At 42.4% G+C, this 23,299-nt stretch overlaps 1 non-coding gene and 1 pseudogene across 1 annotated transcript; one reads left to right on the top strand and one right to left on the bottom strand.

Annotated features, from left to right (window-relative positions):
- Positions 1–8,591: 8,591 nt before the first annotated feature.
- On the bottom strand, positions 8,592–8,653 carry LOC112442786 (U7 small nuclear RNA). Its single transcript, XR_003031079.1, has one exon. It is a non-coding gene; the product is annotated as a U7 small nuclear RNA (small nuclear RNA).
- A 5,165-nt stretch (positions 8,654–13,818) lies between these two features.
- Positions 13,819–21,967, top strand: LOC112442590 (schlafen family member 5-like; annotated as a pseudogene).
- The last annotated feature ends 1,332 nt before the right edge of the window (positions 21,968–23,299 follow it).

Raw genomic sequence — 23,299 nt, 5'->3', positions numbered from 1 at the left:
AGGGAGGCCTGGCGTGCTGCGATTCATGGGGTCGCAAAGAGTCAGATATGACTGAGCAACTGAACTGACTTACTGACACGCAATAAGGAGGTAGCTTACATAATATTTCGTGAAAGGCGCTGGACTTAGCACCATGTACTGTATAGTGAATGATTCCATTTGTAATAGGTTCAAAACCAGGCAAACTAGCTTATGATATTCAAAGCCAGGATACTGTTTACAGTACTTGTAGGGAAGAGGTAGTGGAGAGTGATGGAGTAGGACTCTAAGACAGCGTCTAATTTTTGGTCTGGATGGGTTCACTTTCATCAAGCTTGATTTGTGCACTTTTCTGTATGTTATTTCATTCCCTGGTGACTCAGATGGTAAAGACTCTGCAGTGAGGAAGACCGGGTTCAATCCTTGGGTTGGGAAGGTCCCCTGGAGAAAGGAACGGCTACCCACTCCAGTATTCTGGCCTGGAGAATTCCATGGACTGTACACGCAAAGAGTCGGACATGACTGAGCAACTTTCACTTCAAAAAGTGAATACTGTTTTTCTCTTGATTGTGAGGATTACATAGAAGAATTGATCTCAAGCAACTGGTGCGTAGTATATGACTACTCAATATTAGTTCCCTTCCTTTCATCTGATTAATATTCCCTGTTCCTTAGGGTACAGCGCCCCAGTTGACTGATGTGTACTTCAACAGGTCAGTCAAGGGAATGCGGGACTGGTGAGTAAGCCAATTCATATTTGCAAATTCACTCAAGGAATGGCAGCCACCTGGCCTCAGTGTGTTTAGGAAATGTAAGGGTTCTGGGCAGGAGAGCTAGCAGTAGTGAAATGGAGAAGCATCCATTCACCGATGTTCCAAGGCAGAGTGGCTGCAGGGCCATAGAAGCAGGAGCTGGAGCTGGAGCTGGGATTGCACTCAATGACACTGGAACCTTATGGTACTCTTACTTTCCCAGAAGTGCAGGTTCCCATGACCTTCTCTTCAACCTTCTTGGGTCTGTCACCTCCTTCTTTTGTGTGGTTCTGCCAAAAGCCACTTTGGCAGTGATCTTTGAGGTTCTGAGGTCTGTGGGTTTCCCTCTTACAGCTGAAGTTCTAAACCCAAGCCACTGAAACATCAGGGTAATAGATTTCCTTGTGGTTCATAAAATCTTCCATAAAAGACTTCATGTTTTATGAAAGGTTTTAGTGCAAACAGCCACACCACTAGCCAAGGTTCTGGGATCCAATGTAGGTAAGTGAGTTCTGGGTCTTGGGGAGAAATTAAGTGAAAATCGCTCAGTCATGTCTCACTCCATGCAACCCCATGGACTATACAGTCCGTGGAATTCTCTAGGCCAGAATACTGGAGTGGGTAGCCTTTCCTTTCTCCAGGGGATCTTCCTGACCCAAGGATTGAACTCAGGTCTCCCACACTGCAGGGCAGATTCTCTACCAGCTGAGCCACGAGGGAAGCCCAAGAATACTGGAGTGGGTAGACTATCCCTTCCCGACCCAGGAATCGAACCAGGGTCTCCTGTATTGCAGGTGGATTCTTTACGAATTGAGCTATCAGGGAAGCCCAATGGTAGAAACAGGCTCCTGAAATCATTTTACAGTGGGCTGTGTTCCAAATGATGGCCTGTGAGCTACTGTCTTTGAAGTCGTTGAAGGTACCAGCACTGGATGTGGTGGGCAGGAGGAGATTTCTTCTCCCATTTACTCATGGCAGGAGTGAGGGCTAGAAAATGCATCTCTAGGGCAGAGACCGTGTCAGGGAGCAAGAGGGTTGCTTAAAGGTGGGTTGAGGATGTTCCCTGGGGTCTAGGAAGGGCAAGTGTCAGGACATAGTTCAGGGATTATTGGGTTACTGCTCCTGGGAATTGGCTGTTGTTTAGTCACTGAGTCACGTCCCGACTCTTTTTGTGACCCTGTGGACTGTAGCCCACCTGGCTCCTCTGTCCATGGGATTTCCCAGGCAAGAATACTGGAGTGGATCACTACTTCCTTCTCCAGGGGATCTTCCCAACCCAGGGATTGAACCTGAATCTCCTGCATTGGCAGGCGGAGAGCCACCTGGGAAGCCCCTACAGAGTTGGTAGCTGCTTTGTTTCTTTTAAAGTACCTGTGATACAAATCCCAGAACACCTACGCACCCACCCAAACAGCATAGTTCCCACGACATTCTGACTCCTTCCTTTTAGTCCCTCTTGAAAATCCACCGCCAAGCTTGGGGACTTCACCCCAGTGAAATTCTAAGTGTTGCCAGGTTTTCGTGTAAGATTCTTGCTGTGGTGTGAGTAGCTGTGATTCTTGCTGTGGTGTGGGTAGCTGTGATTGGTGGATGACTCATATAGCCATCCATGGTTACCAGTTACACTGAGGTTGTAACCCCATTTTTGCTTTCTGTACAACAAAGTTTTGTAAACATACTGTTAAAAAAAAAGAAGCAACAGAGACCATGGGAAAGAACGCAGGGGCCCTGCTGTCGCCTGCAGGTGGCAGGGCAGGGCGCGTGCTGGCCAGCACAAGGGGAACCCAGCCCCCAGTTTCTTGGGGATGGTGTGCGAGTTCCAGGTATCACACCAGTAGGGAAGGTCCGCAGCGCTTCCTGGGTAAGAAATGTTCATTTAAATGAAACATAAACTCTCAGACTCTTAAGAAACTTAGCAGAAGCACAAGTTTTATTATCTCCATGCATGTGGGAGACAGGAAAGAGCTTCTTCTCCTGGCTTGAAAAAGCAGATTTGTAAGTGCATATGCCTTCCAGGAAAAAGGTGTCAATTTAAATATTATCAGCCCTGTACGTCATTTAGTTAAAAGAAACCAATCAGACTTTTTAGCAGTTTGTGATTACTTTCATAAGAGACACCAACACTCTGAATTCCAGGAGTCTATACAACTCTCCTTTGTCAGAATAGCATTTAGAAAGACAGCTTTCTGAGTCATATCTGCTTTTTATGCAGCTCTTAAGGTATAGGAGGTCTTCCCTGGTGGCTCTTAAGGTATAGGAGGTCTTCCTTGGTGGCTCAGATGGTAAAGAATCCACCTGCAGTGCAGGAGACCTGGGTTCTGAGTTGGGAAGATCCCCTGGAGAAGGGAACAGCTACCCACTCCAGTATTCTGGCCTGGAGAATTTCATGGACAGAGGAGCCTGGCAGTCCATGGGGTCACACACGACTGAGTGACTTTCACTTTCACTCTAAGGGACAGGAAGATATCTGCTTATCTTGCTGAATTTTTGCTCTCCACCCAGTTCAGTAATTTTCCACTGTAGCTTCACTAATTACTTTGGAGAAAATGAATGTTAGACTCCAAAACTCAAAACTTCGAACATGCAGGGAGAGGTCAGGATGGGATCTTTATTATTATTTGACTGTAGATTCTGCAGTGTTTTATATTCACAGTAGTGCCAAGAATCTGGGACGACAAAACACAGATTGTACCAGAGGCCCAGGATATATGGGGGGAAAGTTCCAAAACAGGAGACAAACACATTGTCTTAATACTTTCCAGATAATTGGAAAGAATTTTTTATAAAATTAAAAGATCAAAGTTGCCCAAGCACTTGGTACTGAAAGTCAAGCAGTTCTAGAAGGCTTATGATAGAATCAGTACTCTCCTGTCCCACCCCTCTTTCTGCTCCTAGAAGTGATCACTTTGATGTTTCTTTTGGATACACTTTTCTGTAGGTGCAGTTTTGGGTTTCAAATGGATGTTATCTATTTACTTCCTGAAGATTTAGTTCAGTTACACTTCCTCCTGCCTTCCCCTCCCCACATCCTGCCAGTGTGCCTTTATCACCATTCTGGGCTGGAACAATCTTCCGTGTGTACCTTATTCTGACTCTTTTCACAGCTGTGCTAGATGATATTCTGTGTGTACATTTCATTTCCTGTACAATTTTCTGCTTTGCTCAGAATTTATAATCATCTTACTTTTTGTCTGTTTAATTTTAGAATTATCTAATTTATCTCCAAATTCTCTGCCTCATACAGGGAAACTTTTTGTTGGTGCTGTTAATCAAATGCATCAAATATACTATCAATTAACATCAATTTCTTTCTTTTTTTTTTAACCTCAATTTCTATCCTTAGGACATATGTCCCCCGAGCCCTTTCCCCTGGGATCCTACCTGGGGCCTCTCTGGGCTCACTGCTGGGTTCTCCCTTCATGTACATCCTGTTTTTGTTTGTTTTGCTTTTCCCCGGGGCTATAACCTTATTTCCTCGATCAAGCTGCTGCAGAAGTATTGGGCGGTAACAAGGTCAGGGCAATGTTTCTGGCACCAAAGTTTCCCTGTAGGTGCTTTGAAAGTCTCTCTAATCCATTTAGTCTTAATTTTCTCGGTTTATACTTTGATGAAGCAAAATCTCTAATATTTTTAGGAAAAAAATTGCCTATCACCAAATTATTGTTTTTTCTTTAAGCCTGAAGGGATAAGAGACGGTGATATAGTCTGCTGGGGTGCTCTAACAAACAAGACTCAAGCCCTACTATGCATGGAAGAGAGCTTTCAGTTTGAACACAGTTACTTTACCAATGAACTAACATAAAATCGATTTAAACTAAAGGTTGCAATACATGGGGAAAAACTTTAATGCTTTGAAGGCTAGATGTCTCAGATGGGACTTTTTCCCCCCTAGTAGTTCCGCTACACTTTTTTTATTTGGCCATGTTGCACAGTTTGTGGGATCTTAGCTCCCCAACCAGGAAACTGAACCCAGGCTCTTGGCAGTGAAAGTGTGGAGTCCCAACCAGTGGCCCACCAGGGAAGTCCCTGTTGTTGTTTTCATGGGACTTTTTCTAAATAATCTTCAAGCACCCTTTAGTACGCAAGTCACAAATATGACTTTTCACAAAGGATGTTTCCATTAGACAAGTGTATGTGATTGTGAGAGTTTTGGTCTTCATTTACATATAGACTCTGAGAATCCACCCACCCCACCGTGATATCCTGACACCTGCTACCTTCTTCTGAACCAGCCTTGTCAAGGTCGCTGATAATGTACAGATTGCTCTATACAGCTCACCAATGTTAATATACTGCTGTGCTCCTTACCAGGCACTTGACACCCCACCTGGAAACAGGCGCATCCCTGGGCTTCCCTGATATAACTCTCACAGTATCCTGTTTATTTTAAAAACTGTGTTAAAAAAAAAAAAAACTACATAAAAGTTTCCGTCTTAAAGGGTACAGTTCAGTAGTGTTAAGTTATTCAAGATTGTTGCAAATAGAGCGCAGCTTTTTCATTTTGCAGAACTGAAACTCTACCCATTAAGTAACTGTGACTCATTTCTCCCTTCCTCCCAAGCCCCTGGCAATCACTCTGCTCCTTTCTGTCTCTATGAATTTGAGTACTCCAGGTACGTTGTGTAAGCAGAATCATACAGCATTTGTCTTTTTATGACTGGCTTATTTCCCTTAGCATAATGTCAAGGTTCATCATGCTGGAGCACGTGCCGGGACTCTCTTCCTTTCTAAAGCTGAATAATATTCCATTGTATATATTTACCACATTTTGGTTATTCATTCGTCTGTTGATGGACATCTGGGTGTCCACTTCTAACTTCTGGTTTTTGTACACGGTGCTGCTATGAACATTAGTGTGCAAACACCTCTTCAAGATTCTGTTTTCAACTCCTATGGGTGTATACCCAGAAGTGGGATTGCTGGATCCCATGGTAGTTTTCACTTTTTGAGGAACTTGAATACTGATTTCCACAGGACTGTACCATTTTACATCGTGAGAGATGCTGGGCTGGAGGAAGCACAAGCTGGAATCAAGATTGCCGGGAGAAATATCAATAACCTCAGATATGCAGATGACACCACTCTTATGGCAGAAAGTGAAGAACTAAAGAGCCTCTTGATGAAAGTGAAAGAGGAGAGTGAAAAAGCTGGCTTAAAGCTCAACATTCAGAAAACTAAGATCATGGCATCCGGTCCCATCACTTCATGGCAAATAAATGGGGAAATAGTGGAAACAGTGGCTGATTTTATTTTGGGGGGCTTCAAAATCACTGCAGATGGTGATTGCAGTCATGAAATTAAAAGACGCTTACTCCTTGGAAGGAAAGTTGTGACCAACCTAGACAGCATACTAAAAAGCAGAGACATTACTTTGCCAACAAAGATCTGACTAGTTAAGGCTATGGTTTTTCCAGTAGTCATATATGGATGTGAGACTTGGACTATAAAGAAAGCTGAGCACCAAAGAATTGATGCTTTTTAACTATGGTGTTGGAGAAGACTCTTGAGAATCCCTTGGACTGCAAGGAGATCCAACCAGTCCATCCTAAAGGAGATCAGTCCTGAGTGTTCATTGGAAGGACTGATGGCTGAAGCTGAAACTCCAATACTTTGGCCACCTGATGCGAAGAACTGACTCATTTGAAAAGACCCTGATGCTGGGAAAGATTGAGGGTAAGAGGAGAAGGGGACGACAGAGAATGAGATGGTTGGATGGCATCACTGATTCAATGGACATGAGTTTGGGTAAACTCCAGGAGTTGGTGATGGACAGGGAGGCCTGGCTGTGGTTCATGGGGTCACAAAGAGTCGGACACGACTGAGTGACTGAACTGAACTGTTCCATTTTATGATCTCACAAACAGTGCAGTAGGGTTCCAATTTCTCCCCATCTTCACCAACACTTGTATTTATTTTTTTCTGATAGTATCTTTCTAACGAGTGTGAGAAAATACTGCCTTGTGGTTTTGATTTCCATTTCTCTGTTGCTCTGATGATTAGTGATATGGAACATCTTTCATACATTTGTTGGCCATCTATCATCACCTCTGGAGAAACGTCCATTCAAGTCCTTTGACAACTTTTGAATCAGGTTATCTGATTTTTTCTGTTAAGTTGCAGACTGTCTCTATATATTCTGGATATTAACCCCTTATCAGATATATGGTTTGCAAACATTTTCTCCCAGTCTGTATGCTGTCCTTCCACTGTGGTGTCCCTTCATGCACAAGTTTTAGAGTTTGATGTTAGTCCCATTTGTCTAGTGTCGCTTTTGTGGCTGTCCTGTTCATTTTATTTCCTAAGTATGTCCCTGAGTGCTCGAGTCTCTTCTTCTCCCCTGCCTCTGGTCTGGTCTACATCACCGCCTCTCAACCAAACGCTGCAATGACCCTCCCCCCTTTCCTTTTAGTCTTCATTCCCCACACCTTCCCTCCACCCTGAGTTAATAATATGACACTTTAAGTGCAGACTGGAACATGTCTTTTTCTCACCTGAAGATCTTCATAATGGCATAACCCATTGCTTCAGAAGCCCGTTGGTCCAAAAGACAATGGATCTTAAGGGTAGAAAAATGCATCTTCAACAAATGAATTGTTTTTACATGTATGTTCTCTCTGAATACTGTTAGACCTTTGGTGACAGAATCGGGTTTGGCATATAGCAGTTATTCAGTAGATTTGCTGAATGAAGTGAAGGAGAAAACGGTTTCTGAGTGTTCCTAAGATTACTGTCGTTAAGCCAACAACTATTTACTAAATCACAATGTGCAGGGCTGTGTGCTGTCTTCTTTCAGCGATACAAAACTTCTCTTTCCTTAAAACTTACAATGCATTCATTTATTCACCAAATATTTATTGAGCACCTACTATGTGGCCATTACTGTGGCAATGATGGGGATACAGTGCTGTACAATATACCTGACCTCATGGAGCTTTTGATTTAGTGGGGAAGACACCCATGAAAACAAGTTCATAATTATTTAATTAGAGTTCTTGTAAGGGTTATTAGTGAAAAGCACAGGAATCTATGAGAACATTTTATAGAGTGTCCTAAGAGAAGGGGACGACAGAAGATGAGATGGCTGGATGGCATCACTGACTCGATGGACGTGAGTCTGGGTGAACTCCGGGAGTTGGTGATGGACAGGGAGACCTGGCGTGCTGCGATTCATGGGGTCGCAGAGAGTTGGACACGACTGAGCGACTGGACTGAACTGAACTGAAATCTAGAGTTAAGGATGAGTAATGTGGAGAGTGGTAGGGTGGGGGAATAGGACATATACACTGCTAAGTATAGCAAAAGTATGTGACAAGTTCTGTTAGAACCTCAAGCAAAGCACTAATGAGCCTTAGAGAAAGGAGAATCATACTGACAGAGAAACGTATTCAAGATCCTAAACAACTCTTCTTCAGTGGTGAATCTCTGGGCATGGAGCAAAAGCGTGCAGCGCAGGCAGTAGGCCAGACAAACAAGAGAATGCATGTTTGCCCAATGCACTCTTCACACTTCTCCAAGCATCACTTGGGAACTTCTCAGAAACGTAGACTCTCAGGCCCAATTCCAAAACCACTGAGTCAGGACTTGCAGGTCTAACAAGATCCCCAGGTGATTCAGGCAGATCTGACAGATACCAGAGTGAATGAAGTTGTCACATCAGAAGACTATAACACATTTGGCACCTCCACCAAGAGGAGGTTCTGTTGTGAAGCAGTGTGCCACCGAGTGCTTTTTTTTTTTTTTTGATCTTTATCAGCTATAGCACACAAAGGAAGTGCATTTGCTAGGCAAAGTTAGTTTCTTTATCTTTATTTGTTTCATTATGTGCCTCACATGTATCTCATTTTTTTTTTTTTTTTGGGGGGGTGCTTTCTGGTGCGAACTGGAAAGCCTGCTAGACAAATTCTAAAAGAGCTGTAACACTTACCTCATTTATTTTTAAATGAATACACTTAATTTTTAGAGCTGTTTTAAATTCATAGCAAAACTGAGCAGAAAATACAGAGTATGTTGTGTCACCACACACAGAAACCTCTTCCCATTATAGGTTTTCTGCCCCACGGTGGTACATTTCTTACAATCCACGAACCTACACGGCCACATAGGCATCACTCAAGGTCCACAGATGACGTTAGGGTCCACTCTTGTAGTTGAACCTTCTGTGGGTCTCAACAAACATATAATGACATATATCCATCATTACAGTATTAGACAGAGTGGTTTTACTGCCCTAAAAATCCTCTGAGGTAGGTTCTTCATCTGTAACAGGTACAGCACATGCAGAAGTCACTGGTGGGTAAAGTCAGTTTTCATTTCAGAAAAAATTTCATACATTTTTTCAACTGGGGATGAGACGGACCCTGTTTTGAATAAAAGGAAGCAGGTGAGCTCAGAGGAAAGAGGGCCAAGGAAGAGAGAATCTATTTCAAACTCGGCTACTTGTGCTACCTTATAAGCCCGGTCCTTTTTCTTCATCAACTTTCAACCATTGCTCTTTCAAATCTGATATTACCTTGGAATTATTTTCTTCTCCTTGAAGCAGTTCAGAAGTCAAAGTTTCACTCACCTTCAATCCAGTTATACAATGAATCAAGTTCATTTGCTTTGGCTTTTTGAAACTCATTTTTAAAATGAGTACTTTGTAAAGTGAATTTCTGACTGTATTTCTTCACACTTGCAAGTGTGAAGTATTTTTGTGTGTGTGTGAGCATTCATTATGTATTATATATTTTAGCTGAGTTTTTATTTTCAGCTTTTTTTCAAAAGTTCTTCAAGTTTAAGTCTTAATTCAAGGTACAAGGAGCACTAACATGCACATGTCCCTACCACATTCCCTGTGTTCATGGATAGTTCATTCAATCTCCCGACTCTGAGAGGTAGGTCTGTATTGTCTATGCTGAAGAGAGTGAAGCTCAAAGAAGTCAAATAACTTTCCCATCACTTCCAAGGGCCAGAAATAGTCTGACTCCAAGGACCACAGTCTTTCCACTGCAGCAAACTGTTTAGTGCTTACAGATCCCATTTTAAGGAGTTCCTACAAACCAGTAAGTTATGTATTTGCTGAAGATGCTATCTGCTATATAACGCGTGTCTTTCTTTCCCTTGCAAAGGAATTTTCCTTACAAAGGAACTGCTTGTGTGGTGGACAACCAACCAGCCCCCAATGCTACCTAGCTATCCTAGGGAAGAATTATGAGGGTTTGTAACAAAGCAGATTTAAGAAGAATACAAACGATACCCAACTGGAGGACTCAAAAAGGAAACTGCAATATACAAAAAGTGTTAGTTGCTCAATCGTGTCTGACTGTTTGTGACCCCATGGACTGTAGCCCACAGGCTCCAAAAGCTCATGGAATTTTCCAGGCAAGAATACTGCAGTGGGTAGCCATTTCTTTCTTCAGGCGATCTTCCTGACCCTGGGATTAAACCCAGCCTCCTGCATTGCAAGCGATTCTTTACTATCTGAGCCACCAAGGAAGCCTGAAACATACAGTGTTTATGTTAATAGTATTCTGAACCAATTTTTCACTAAAACCTTCTACTGTAACAAAGTATTAAAATTTGTTTACAAAGTTCCCACTGCTGCTGAATCTAATCAGTTCAACTGCTTTTAAAGTTAACATGAGGAAAATGAGCTCTCACAATGCCCAAAGGTCATCACGTTTATACCTTAATACTAAGTCATCCAAAACTCTTGGGAATATATACTTGACAACTCATTCATACAACAGTAAAAGGCATTTTTTCCTCACTAAAAAAAATCCATAAATTGATGTTATAGTCCTGACTTGGAAGCATCTTTACACTTAAACATGAAAAAATACAATGGGTATAAAATAATGTTTTCATACACAACTGTGTTTGTATGTGTGTTTTCAGAAAATTAACTGATACATCACTATCTCTCCTAAAATGTGTGTTTCCAAGATTTTGTGAGAGGTAGAAGGAGTTTTCATCATTCACATTTCACCTAAGAATTTGATTTCCCAATTATTTTGCTAGTAGAAAATGACAGATACTTTAAAATTAGAGAATGACCTGAAAATTCATTAAAAGAGCAAAATAAACATTTAAAACTGTCAACTGAAATTGAAGAAGATAAAGTAACATTCCTCCTTAGGTTATGAGAAATGTGCTATATTAGTCACTTGTCTAATTAATAATAATTAGTAATTATTTCAGTAATTAATAATAACAATAATACAACCACCATGGCAACTTTAATAACAATACACTGTAGCTATCATCTACTGGGTACCTACTGTGTGCAAGGTGCTTAGACCCATTATCTCTTTTCAGTTCTACCACAGCCCTATGAAGGAAGCATCTCTAGATAAGCAACACAAGGGGCTTAAAGAGAGATTAGCTTGCCCACGTCCTGTCCACGTGCAACTCCAGCTTAGTCTGGCTCAAGCCTATACTCATAAGCACAGCTACCTTGTCTTTTTTATAGTTAGCCTTAAAACATGCTTTTTTGAAAACTTTCAAAAGGAAAAATGTGTACTGTGGGCAATCTGTTTACATCAGTGACTCCCAGTAGGCTACGAGTTCGTGGTTCTGGGCAGGTTCCTCTCTTGAATCTGGGCTGGGTTCAAGACTGGCTTTAAGCAACATGAGATAGAAATGATGCTCTGTCAGGTCTGGGCCTCAGTCTTAAGAAGTCTGGCAGCTTCTGCTTTTGTGCTCTTGAGAGATCTGAATTGTCACATAACAAGGATGGCTACCCACCTGCAGAGCCCCCATGGAGCAAGAAAAAGGCCCAGCCAAGCCAGTGCTCCCACTGCTTCCTGCCCCACCCAGGACCTCCATGGCACGAACAGTGTGAGTGCAAAGCTCTGTCTTGGATGCTCCAGCCCAGGCCGCTTTCCACCTCCTTTAAAATATGTGCCTTCATGACTTTGGGATAACAACAGAGAGCAGCAGCAGAACCACCCAGCTGAGGCCCACTCAACTGACAGAATTCCAAGCAGACAGACTGGTTCTAATTTAATCCACTAATTTTGAGGGTGCTTTGTTACATAACAGTAACTGAAATAAAAATTCACACCTGGAACTGAGGTACTGATGGAACAAAAATCGAGAACGTGAGTCCCTGGCTTTGAGTCCAGATGAGGCTTAAAGCTGTCAAAATGATTTCCTGGCGGTCACAGAACCAGGAAAAGGCCGAGTTAGGACTTGGATCTAGGTCTCTCTCTCTTCTCAGAACACTTCATTATCTTAAGCCAAAAGACCACTTCTCCCCGGTGCTGAGCAAAAGCAATTGTAGTCCTCAAGGTCGGTGTCACACAGGATTCACTTCAGCATTTACTTTTTTTTCTTTACTTGCATAATGCTACACTTTCCTCAAGGAAATCATATGATTCCTGAAGACAGGAAGTGGTTCTTTCTGTCTTTTGTATTTCACATAGTAGGTAGAAAACCTGGAAACTAACACAACATTGTAAATCAATTACACTTAAATAAAAATTTTTAGGAAAAAAAAATAAAAGAGACCTAGGGGTCAAAAAAAAGAAGAAAATATGGGGGCACCAAACCGTCCCCAGCCCCTATGCATTTTGCATCAGCTGCATAAGGCTGTTCACCACTCTCCATGTAGTTAGGGATCTCTGAACCTAAGAAGAGTGTTCTTAGTGTCTCTGATTCTGTACTCTCTTTGTTCACCTAAGAATTCCTCACCCTTCAAGGCTTGCCATGCCCTCCTTCAAGGGATCTTCCCAACCAGGAATCAAACCCAGGTCTCCTGCATTTCAGGCGAATTCTTTACCAGCTTATCTACCAGGGAAGCCCCAGAATACCGGAGTGTGTAGCCTATCCCATCTCCAGGGGATCTTCTCCATCCAGGAATCGAACTGGGGTCTCCTGCATTGCAGGCGAATTCTTTACCAGCTGAGTTACCAGGGAAGCCCCGTTTTCTAGATTATTTTAAAGCAAATCCTAGGCAGTATATCATTTTACTTATATACATGACAGCAAATATCTTCACCAGATAAGACTGTCACAAGTTTTGCTTTGTTACTTTTTTTTTTTTTTTTTCAAAAAATCACAATCCAAATAAGGTCCACACATTGCATTTAGTTGATAGGTGACTTCAGTTCAGTTCAGTTCAGTCACTCAGTCGTGTCCAACTCTGCAACCCCATGAATTGCAGCATGCCAGGCCTGCCTGTCCATCGCCAACTCCCAGAGTTCACTCAAACTCATGTCCATCGAGTTGGTGATGCCATCCAGCCATCTCATCCTCTGTCGTCCCCTTCTCCTCCTGCCCCCAATCCCTCCCAGCATCAGAGTCTTTTCCAATGAGGCAACTCTTCACATGACTTAAGTCTCTCTTAATCTATAGCTTGAATCCTCCCTTTTCCCCCCAGTTACTTGCCTGTTGAATTTCCTACATTCATGATCCAGTTGATTGCCTCCTCTTGGTACTGTTTAATTTCTTCCTTGACTCCTGTGTTTCACCTAACCCGGCAATTAGACCTATAGGACCGAATACTCTTAGGTTCACTGATGCGTTTGTCTGTTGAGGGGGAGGCTATTTGCCAGAATACCTCCTAGGCAGTGCTGCACAGTTGCATGTACATGATGCCTCATAATCACCTCTGATTGGTGAGTTGACTGAGATGCTGTCATTCTGATTCATCTATTATAAAGTTTCCCATCAACCTTTCACCTAGTGAAGTGGTTGGTCCTCAGCCTTGGCTGCATATTTGAAATCATCCGGGGACCTTTACAGTCAACTCAGAGGTTCTTATTTACTTGGTCTGGAGTGCAGCCTACACAGTGAGACTTTTTATGTTTTTAGTATGTATTTGGCTGTGCTGGGTCTTAGTTGCGGCACTCGGGATCTTTGCTGTTGGTTGGAGGATCTAGTTCCCTGATCAGGGATTGAACCCAGGTCCCTTGCATTGGGAATGTGGAGTCTTAGTCCCTGAACCATCAGGGAAGTCCCCACACTGAGATTTTTAAACAGTTTTCCTGGGCAGTCAAGGTATAGAACCACTATCCTTGTAGTTACAGCATTCACTGGTGATTGTTACCTAGAGCCATCATTTCATTAAAATATGCCCTTGGGATATCCTACTATTTGTGACAATATGGATGAAACTTCAGGGCATTATGGTAGGTGAGGTGTGTCCGACAGAGGTAGACAAATACTGCAAGATATTACTGATATGTGGACTCTAAAAAGCTAAAGTCATAAAACAGAGACAAGAATAGTGGTTACCAGGGATGGGGAGGTGGGGGCAAAGACAGTATCTTTCTAAAATACTATCAAAAATCACATTAATCCCATGTTTTAATGAAAACTTATATATTTCCAACAAAAATTTTAGTGAGAAGAGTGACTTTCTTTCATAATTCTCCAAAGCCCTGATATCTGGTTTAAGAGAAGATAGCTAGATTTTTGTATCTGCTTCTGTATTATGTCTGTTAAATATCAAATATCATGAAACCCCTGGAAAACTTCATTGTATATTTGTGAAAAAATGAGAGTGACGAGGTAAACAATGTCTTGGTATGAAAACGAAATTAGTTTTGACCTAATGGCTCCTCTGAAAAGGTCTTGGTTCCTGAGACAACATCATGAGAACTGTTTTTAAATGTCCTATTTCTCTCATAAGATACTGTGGAATCGTGATCCTTTGCTGAACGGGAGAATGTGTCAGTTAATGACAATGGTACCATAGTCTGAATCACAATTTTAGCTTCCAATGGCTTCTATATCAAATTACCACAAACTTATAGGCTTAAAGCAATGTAAATTTATTACCATACAGTTCTCGGGATGAGGAGTCCAAAATGGGTCTCACTAGCTAAAATCAAGATGTCAGTAGGACAGCATTCCTTTCTGGAGGCTTTAGGGGAGATTACACTTCTGGCTCTTCCAGCTTCTAGGTTGCCAGTATTCCCTTGTTGTGGCCATGTTCCGGGAAACAAACTCACTCAGAAGGACAATGCAGATAGTGGAGTGCAGTTTATTAAACCAGAGGGTCCAAGGCAGAGTCTTCTCTTAGCCAAGGACTCCAACCAGTTTTTGTGAAAACCTTGTATACCCTAAGTGTTCATCTTCGAACCCACCTCCCCAAATTCTCTGAAACTAGTCTGAACAAAGGAAAAGAAAGATACAATCAAAGTTAACCCGTGATTCATATGCCTTAAACCCGTGATTGTATGCCTTAAGCCTAGGTAGTTAACAGTGGACAATTATCAATAGGCCTGTGGTCATACCCCAATAAGCATAATAGAATGTATGATTCTATTCAGTTACACAGATAATTAGGGTATTCTTTTAGGCGATGGAGAGCCCTGGGGCTCTTCCTTCCGGGGGCCTGGTTTTCCAGTTGGTATGTCGTTTCCATTGATACTTTCCATTGATACTGGGCATATAGCTCGAAGTCCACAGACTTTGCCCCTCACAGACTGAAATGGAATCAGTTTCTATTTCCCCGACCAAGGTAGGTGTAGCTTGGCCACCTTCCAATACAGGAAGGTCAGGCAGAAGATCAAGCCTGTTCTATCTCCTCCTTCACCCTGGCTTGTGATCCCTTCGTCTTCAAAACTAGCAATGGATGGTCAACTGTTCCATCACTCTGGATGTGGTACACAGCATCGTGGCCTAAATCTCACCAAACCAAGCCTTGTAGTGTCCGGTTCATTACACATAGCCCGCAAAGCCCTGTGCCCGCCTCCCCCCATCAAATGGCTAACTAGAGCTCTGGTGTGTTCCGTCTGCAGAGGCTAGGCTTCAGTGATTCCATTTCCTTCTGCACACGACTGTCAGAAGGAAATTCTTGAGGACTAGTAAGGTAGGGAGGAGATGCTTGACAGAGGGACTTTTGTGGTAGCTTCTCCCAGTTCCCAGACCCATAGTGGGTCTCCAGAGGGTGGAGCTGCTAGAAGGACATGGGGCTGTGGCTAATGTTTGCCTGACCTTCCTGTATTGGAATGTGGCAAAGCTACGCCTACCTTGGTTGGGGAAATAGAAACTGATTCCATTTCAGTCTGTGACGGGCAAAGGTGAGAGTTCTTGTGGCCAGAGAAGCAGGAAAGATAAGCCACTAAGCCTGACAGCTTCCTGTGTCAAAAGTGTTCATTTAAATGTCCCAACTCTTCAAGTCTTTTGTTTAAATAGGAAAATGAGCAATTACAAATTTTAAGCCATTCTTACAAGTGGACAAAGAGTGAAATAAGATGATCCACTTGTGTCCTGATTATGAAACCTCAAGGTGTGTATGTCTACCAGGAAACAGAAACCAATCTCAGTATTCTTTTCTTGGCAACAGGACGTTAAGTAAACAATGGCTCATAGTTACAGTATCTCTCAAGGTTAATACACAGTTCCCAGGTCAGAGTAACAACCTCTGAAGACCAGGTGTCTTGAAGGATTCCTTTGCTAGAAAAGAAATCTGTAAGAGCAGTTTTATGAAATGGAACACTTTCTGTTTTAATGCACCTGTAAGGGAGGAAAGAGCATTTTCTGCTATTTTGTTGAGGTAATTTTCAGTAGTAGATGTGCCTGCAGTTTTCTACACCAAGCACCTGATTTCCCCTGAGAAAGGACTTGGCAGGTGTGAGCAGTGTAACTTTACAATATACAAAACAAAGGATAGGGTGGGCTGGTGATTGTTCTCAAATGAATCTGGGGGCAAAGGCCTCCATCTGGAGTATGCAGAATTTCAGAGTCTATACCACTAATTCTTCAGAGATACAGTTCCTATGGGAAGAAACTTAGCATTAGCAGGCACATAAACAGCCTACTGATTTGTGAACCAATTATATTACAGTAAGGCCCCTACTTTCTGGCTGGATCCGTTGGGATGGCATCATTGATGCAATGGACATGAACTTGGGCAAACTTCAGGAGACAGTGAGGGACAGGGAAGCCTGGCGTGCTGCAGCCCATGGGGTCGCAGAGTCAGACACGACCAGGTGACTGAACAACAGAGGCCCCTATACATAAATCTCCAAGTTTCAGACTTTCAAAGATGTAAATGTACATTCGCATGTTTAAGCTGGTTCACGTGTCTGGCATATGTTTGTCATATGTGTTGTCAGCTACAAATTGGCATTTACCAAGGGCATTGCCAATGACAAGGGGTTTGCCATCTGCCACTACGGAGTGAGCCCCATGCCGCTATAGCTGTTGACTTTCAACAACCCCTGTGAGAGTTCAGGGTGGAGTGAGGCACTCTGTGCTCCAGGGAATCTGATGAGACAGGTCTTTAGATAGTCAATGTTTCTAGAAACAGATTTCATGATCTCAATCCTTGCATCTCCTCATATCTAGAGAAGCACTAAATCCCTTCATGGTGACATCAGACCCTTATGACTAACAGAAAACCTTTTGTAAATTAAGTGCTTCATGGTATTGAACTCCCCTTTCACCAAAACCTTATATATGGACTTTCCCCCACTGCCACTTTGGAGTAGTCTCTCAGAGCTGAGATGCTGCCTCCTGGGCTGCAGTCCTCATTTTCCTCCAAATAAAACTTAACCCACAACTCCGTTGGACTTAGAAATTGGACTTGAGAAACAGAAATCTTTCATATGCAGTGGACTTTCTGTATGATAAAATATTTTTACTTATTTTCTCAAAATCATTCATGTATGTAGTTTTTAATAGAGTTATTTGGGTATTTTGACAAATAACAAACTGCACATATTTAAATATTTGTTTATTTATTTATTTGGCTGTGCTGGGTCTTAGTAGCGGCATGGGGGATCTATAGTTGTGGCATGGAAACTCTTATTTGCAGTATGTGGGATCTATTTCCCTGACCAGGGATTGAGCCTGGATGCCTGCTTTGGGAGCTTAGAGTCTTAGTCACAGGACCACCAGGGAAGTCTCCTGTATATATTTAACATGTAAAATTATATAAATTTTCACATATGAAACCATCACTGCAATCAAGATATCGAACATACATACCATCTTTTTTGCAATCTCTCTCTTCCACTTTTCCATACTATGCTACCATCTGCAAGAAACAATTGATTTGCTACCTGTCACTACAGAAGAGTTTGCATTTTCTAGACTTTTATACAAGGGAATCAAATATGCACTCCTTTTTTGTCTGGCGTCTTTCACTCAGAATAATTATTCTGAGAATCATTCATGTTGTGGGTACCAATAGTTCTTTCCTTTTTTATAGGGAGCAATAATTCATCATATGGATAACTAAAACTTGTTTCTGTTGTTGGGCATTTGGGTTTTCCAGTTTATGACTGTTACAAATGAAAGTGCTATTGAAGGAGGAAATAGACAGAACAGGCTCCATCTTGAAAGCAGGACTCCATCTTGGGCTGGACTGTGGACTTTGAGCTAAATGCCCAGTACTTATGGAAACAACATACCAACTGGAAAACCAGACCCCGCCTCCGCCCACGAAGGAGCCTCAGGACTTTTACCTAGACTCTCCGTCGCCTAAAATAATATGCTAATTATCTCTGTAAACAGAACAGAGTCATAAATTCCGTTATGCTTATCAGGGTATGACCACAGGCCTATTGAGAAATGTCCACTGTTTCACTATCTAGGGTTATGACACATGAATCAGGGGTTAACTTTGATCGTATCTCTCCTTTGCCTTGTCCAGACTAGTTTCAAGGAATTTGGGGAGGAGGGTTTGGGCACGTACACTTAGAGTATATAAGGTTTTCACAAAAACTGGTCGGGGTCCTTGGCTAAGAGGAGACTCTGCCTTGGGCCCGCCGGTGTAATAAACTGCACTCCACTATCTGCATTGCCCTTCTGAGTGAGTTTGTTTCCCGGAACGCGTGGCTACAACAATTCGAGAGTTCCCTTTCCTCCATATCCTTGCAGACACCTGGTATGGTTAAATCATTTTCACCATTCCAATGGGTGGGTAGTTTTAATTGGTATTTCCCTAATGACTAATGATGTTATCTCATTATAGTTTTTAAAAAGATATTTATTTAATTAATTAATTTTTGACTGTACCACACAGCTTGTGGGATCTTTAGTTCCCTGACCAGGGATCAAACCTAAGCGCCCTGAAGTGGCAGTGTGGAGCCCTAACCACTGGACTGCCAGAGAATTCCCTCTTTTATCCATTTTTAAATTGTTTTCCTGTTATTGCCTTTCAAGAGTAAGTTGAGATACAAGTTCTTTATCATATAATCAATTACACATAGTTTCTTCTGGCCAAGGGCTCATATTGTAATTCTCTTAAGAGTGTCTTTCACTGTTAAGGAGGCATTTTTAAAGTCCAATAAATAAATTTTTTTTCTTTTATGTATTATGCATTTAGTGTCAGCTCTAAGAATTGTTTGCTGAACCCAAGGTAAAAATTCTCTGTTTTCCTCCGGAAGTTCAGAAGTTGAGAGATTGAATATACAAATGGATACTGGCCAAACCGTACATCAAAACAGACCTCTGATCATAGCCTTTAGTTGTGACTCAAACCTGATTCATAACTCTGACCTCCCAACCTAACCACAACCCCCTGCAGCAACTAGTCAACAGTAGTCAGAACTTGATCAACAGCTGCGAAATGACTTCCTCCAGTTTCAACTCTGGCCCAACCAAACAAAGCTAAATGAGGTCTCCAAACCAGTGATATGAGATAATCCACTTCCAGTAAGCCCACTTCTAGCTTCCCTAAGTGAAAGTCGCTCAGTCATGTCTGACTCTTTGCAACCCCATGGACTGCCAGAATACTGGAGTGGGTAGATAGCCTTTCCCTCCTCCAGGGGAATCTTCCCAACCCAGGGATCAAACCCAGGTCTCCCGCATTGCAGGTGGACTCTTTACCAGCTGAGCCACAGTGCAGCTTCCTTAGAACAACCTCAAATCAGGTCATCCCTGAGTGCTTTCTCTGTCTTTTCACTATAAAGCTTCCGAGTTTCTGCCATCTCAAACAAATGAGGGTGGCCGAGTGCCTTAATATACTGAGCTCTGAGTAAACAGAGCTCTACCTGTTATCATTTGGGCAGTCTTCATTTATTTCCACATGATTTTAGGCTTTACATTTAGGTTTATGAAACATTTTAAGTACACTTCTGTAAATGGTGTGAAGACTACGAATTGAAGTTCTTTTCTTTTGTATGTAGATATCCAGTGGTTCCAGTCCTATTTGCTGGGACAACTGGATTGCATTTAGGAAATGATGAAACACACCTCAACCTACCAGACTGGTTGTTCCCAACAAATAGTCAATAATTTGTTAGTTCCAAACAAACTAAATGTGTGTGTGTATACGATATATTTTTATTACGTAAAATATAATATACTAAAGTATAGAATCGGAGAAGGCAATGGCACCCCACTCCAGTACTCTTGCCTGGAAAATCCCATGGATGGAGGAGCCTGGTGGGCTGCAGTCCATGGGGTCGCTAAGAGTCGGACAAGACTCAGCAACTTCACTTTCACTTTTCACTTTCCTGCGTTGGAGAAGGCAAAAAAAGTATAGAATATACTTTTTTCCCTCACAAGATAGGAACTGCTTGGACCAGAGAAATCTAAAGAATTTGTTCCATTGCAACAAAGATAAGTAACAAACTCAATCAGATTTGCTCTTTTCAAAACTTGGGCTAAAAAATAATCTGAGATTGCCCAGGTCTAAGTGAGAGAGGAAAGACAAAGCACCAAGAAAAGCCATACGCATCAGTGCACCCTAGAAATACCCTGACCCTGAAAGCTTTCCAGGTCCAATGAGAACATTGCAGAAACTGTTATCAAAATCACAGCAGAAAAATCACCTCTTGACCGTTTCTCTGGTGGCAATGGGCTCATGTCAGACTTGGCTTCTCCACCTGTCCTGCACACTTAATTCCTGTATGAATCTGGGCTCAAGTTCTGTGGGAACAGACGAAGTGAACCAACTTCAAAAGAATAGCCTCAAAATAGTAATTTGCTTCCCTGTGCTTGTCCTGTTCTAATGGTGTGTCTTCCTGTATTTTAGGAGAACATTTCAGGGTAAGACCAGCACAAATGTTGAGAAGATGAGTCTCAAGACTGATCTGAAAATGAGTTTGCTGTGTATGTTTAAAACGCAGGAAAAGTCACCCCTAGGAATGAGCACAGGAGTGGAACAAACCCTCAACTGCGGAAGAAAGCAGAAAGAAAGCATCGTGCATGCAACATCTGCCTGCCGAACTCTGGAGGGGGAGTGACCAAGGCTGAGACTGAGAACAAAGTCTACGATTATGAAAGCCGTGGAGTATGACTGTATCTGCCTTCAACTTTCAAAAGGCTGTTCAGATGAGTTGCACCCGGGAGATGTCTTTCTGATTTCTGTGAAATCATGGAACATCAGAGGCCTCGGTTACAGGACTAGCTACCCGTGCCCCTCTTTGAACCACAGACAGAGAATGTCTACTGTCGTCATGAATTCTCAGGAAGCACTGGCATTCCTCAAAGGCGGGATTCAGACTCTTGCACATGTTCCAAGGTGTTAAGTCCATAGAAAGCTCAGGTTCATGTACAAAATCAAGGTAACACAGAGGCTTCAGCCGCTGCTTAATTTGCTAGTGCTCACCACCTTCAGTACCTGGAAAAGCTCAACCTTACGTAAAGTCCACACGGGTTGAATTTAAGATGTTCTCAACAAAGGAGTCCCAATGCTTTACTGAGTGTCTCCTCAGGTGTTTCTGCATTTATAAACACTGAGGGAGGGTACATATTTTTTGGTGTGCACGATAAGACCCATCAAGTCACTGTCACTGGAAGTGAAAAAAGAAACTAGATCTTACCGCCATGAGTGCTTCTATTGATCACTGTATTAGGAAGTTGCCAGTCCATCATTTCTGAACCCAGAGGTGTGAGATGCACTATGCCATCACATTCCTTGAAGTGCACGATCGGGGGCCCTCCGTGGATATGTCTGTGCAGTCGAGGTGGAATGATTCTGTTGTGCAGTGTTTGTGCCCAGTTCCAGGCAGGTGAAGGACTACTGTGTGAGACAGCTGGCCACAAAGAACAGGCAGCACGGATCAGGTGAGAAGCCTGAGGTCAGGGAACAAAATCAAGTGATGTTCATGTGTGCCGAGGTGGGAGGAGGTGGGGAAGGAGGAAAGGGAGGTTATTGTTTTAGTATCTGGGGAAACAGAAGTACCTTCCGATTTGCAGATGCCTGATTTATTAATTCCTCTAGACATAGCAGGTGGGTCATTGCCCTTCTTTCCCTCTGCCTATCTTGAATATCCTGCATTCCACAAATGGATGCCCTGGCTTAGCAGACCTAGCAGATGCTGGTACAGAAGGCTGTTTGATTTAACAGTTTGTTATCTTCACACCCTTTCTAGTGCTCACATTCAAGTCTCTTGTTTCCCTTTCTGATTATGAATTCACACTAACTTATTCAGGAAATTCCTTTTTCACACGTGCATATGGGTCCTCTCTAATTTACTGCCACCTTCCCCTGCCTCCCCATTCTTATAATGGTTCCCTAATGAGGTCTTCTTTCTCACAGCCCCACTTACGTTTTTGAACCAATATACAATCAAACCTCACTTTCCTCACTTTTCCTTTCAAAAGTCATGACTTTTGATGTTCAAAGAGGTGATATGCATGCACATTGGAAAAGGAAATCCTGAGATAAAATCAGACAAAAGAAAGTCAATGGTAAACTCTTTAAAAGTTCAGAAAAATAAATTCCATTTCAGGGTCTTCTTAGAAATGTATATTCATTTACCTTCACTTCTAGTCATATTTTAAATATATATTTAGAAATATGCCAACATGTACACATAGATTAACTGTTCTCAATGGTCCCAAACAGAAAACAACCAAATTATCTATTGTTACAACAGTGGATATATATAGTATACTCGCATGATGGAATATTATTCAGCAATGAACGTGAAATAGGTCTAGAGTAGGATAATTAACGGAGAAGGCAATGGCACCCCACTCCAATACTCTTGCCTGGAAAATCCCATGGACAGAGGAGCCTGGAAGGCTGCAGTCCCTGGGGTCGCTAAAGGTTGAACACGACTGAGCGACTTCACTTTCACTTTTCACTTTCATGCGTTGGAGGAGGAAATGGCAACCCACTCCAGTGTTCTTGCCTGGAGAATCCCAGGGATGGGGGAGCCTGGTGGGCTGCCGTTTATGGGGTCGCACAGAGTCAGACACGACTGAAGTGACTTAGCAGCAGTAACAGGATAATTAAATTGTTTTGAAATACCACTAGAGGATTAAAGAAAGAGAGGGAATTTTAAGGGGGTCTGGGAGACTATTCTAAGGTAATGACCACTCAAGAAAAGAATCCAGTCACCTAGCAACAATCTACCCTACCAGGTCCATCTAAGCACGAGGCACACTCAAGCCACAAGACCTCACAGTTAAAACGCAAGACAACAGAATGGGGTCTGAATCTTGTTCCATGAAGTCAGAGATGCTGAAGAGCAGCATTTCTGCATGTAGCTAAGACAGGAATATAGATGAAAGGAGAAAGAACCCAGGTGAAAGGGGACTTTATACTGAAACCTGAGATGGATTACCATATTCTAGAATATGCTACCACCCTTTGGCTAATATATATGATCTGAATAGCACCCTGACAGTCCTGGTTATATCATACAGGGATCGAGGAGAAATTAACTATATAA

Source organism: Bos taurus, chromosome 19, assembly GCF_002263795.3.
Source record: "Bos taurus isolate L1 Dominette 01449 registration number 42190680 breed Hereford chromosome 19, ARS-UCD2.0, whole genome shotgun sequence".
Classification (NCBI taxonomy): domain Eukaryota; kingdom Metazoa; phylum Chordata; class Mammalia; order Artiodactyla; family Bovidae; genus Bos; species Bos taurus.
This window is presented reverse-complemented; position numbering and strand designations above follow the sequence as displayed.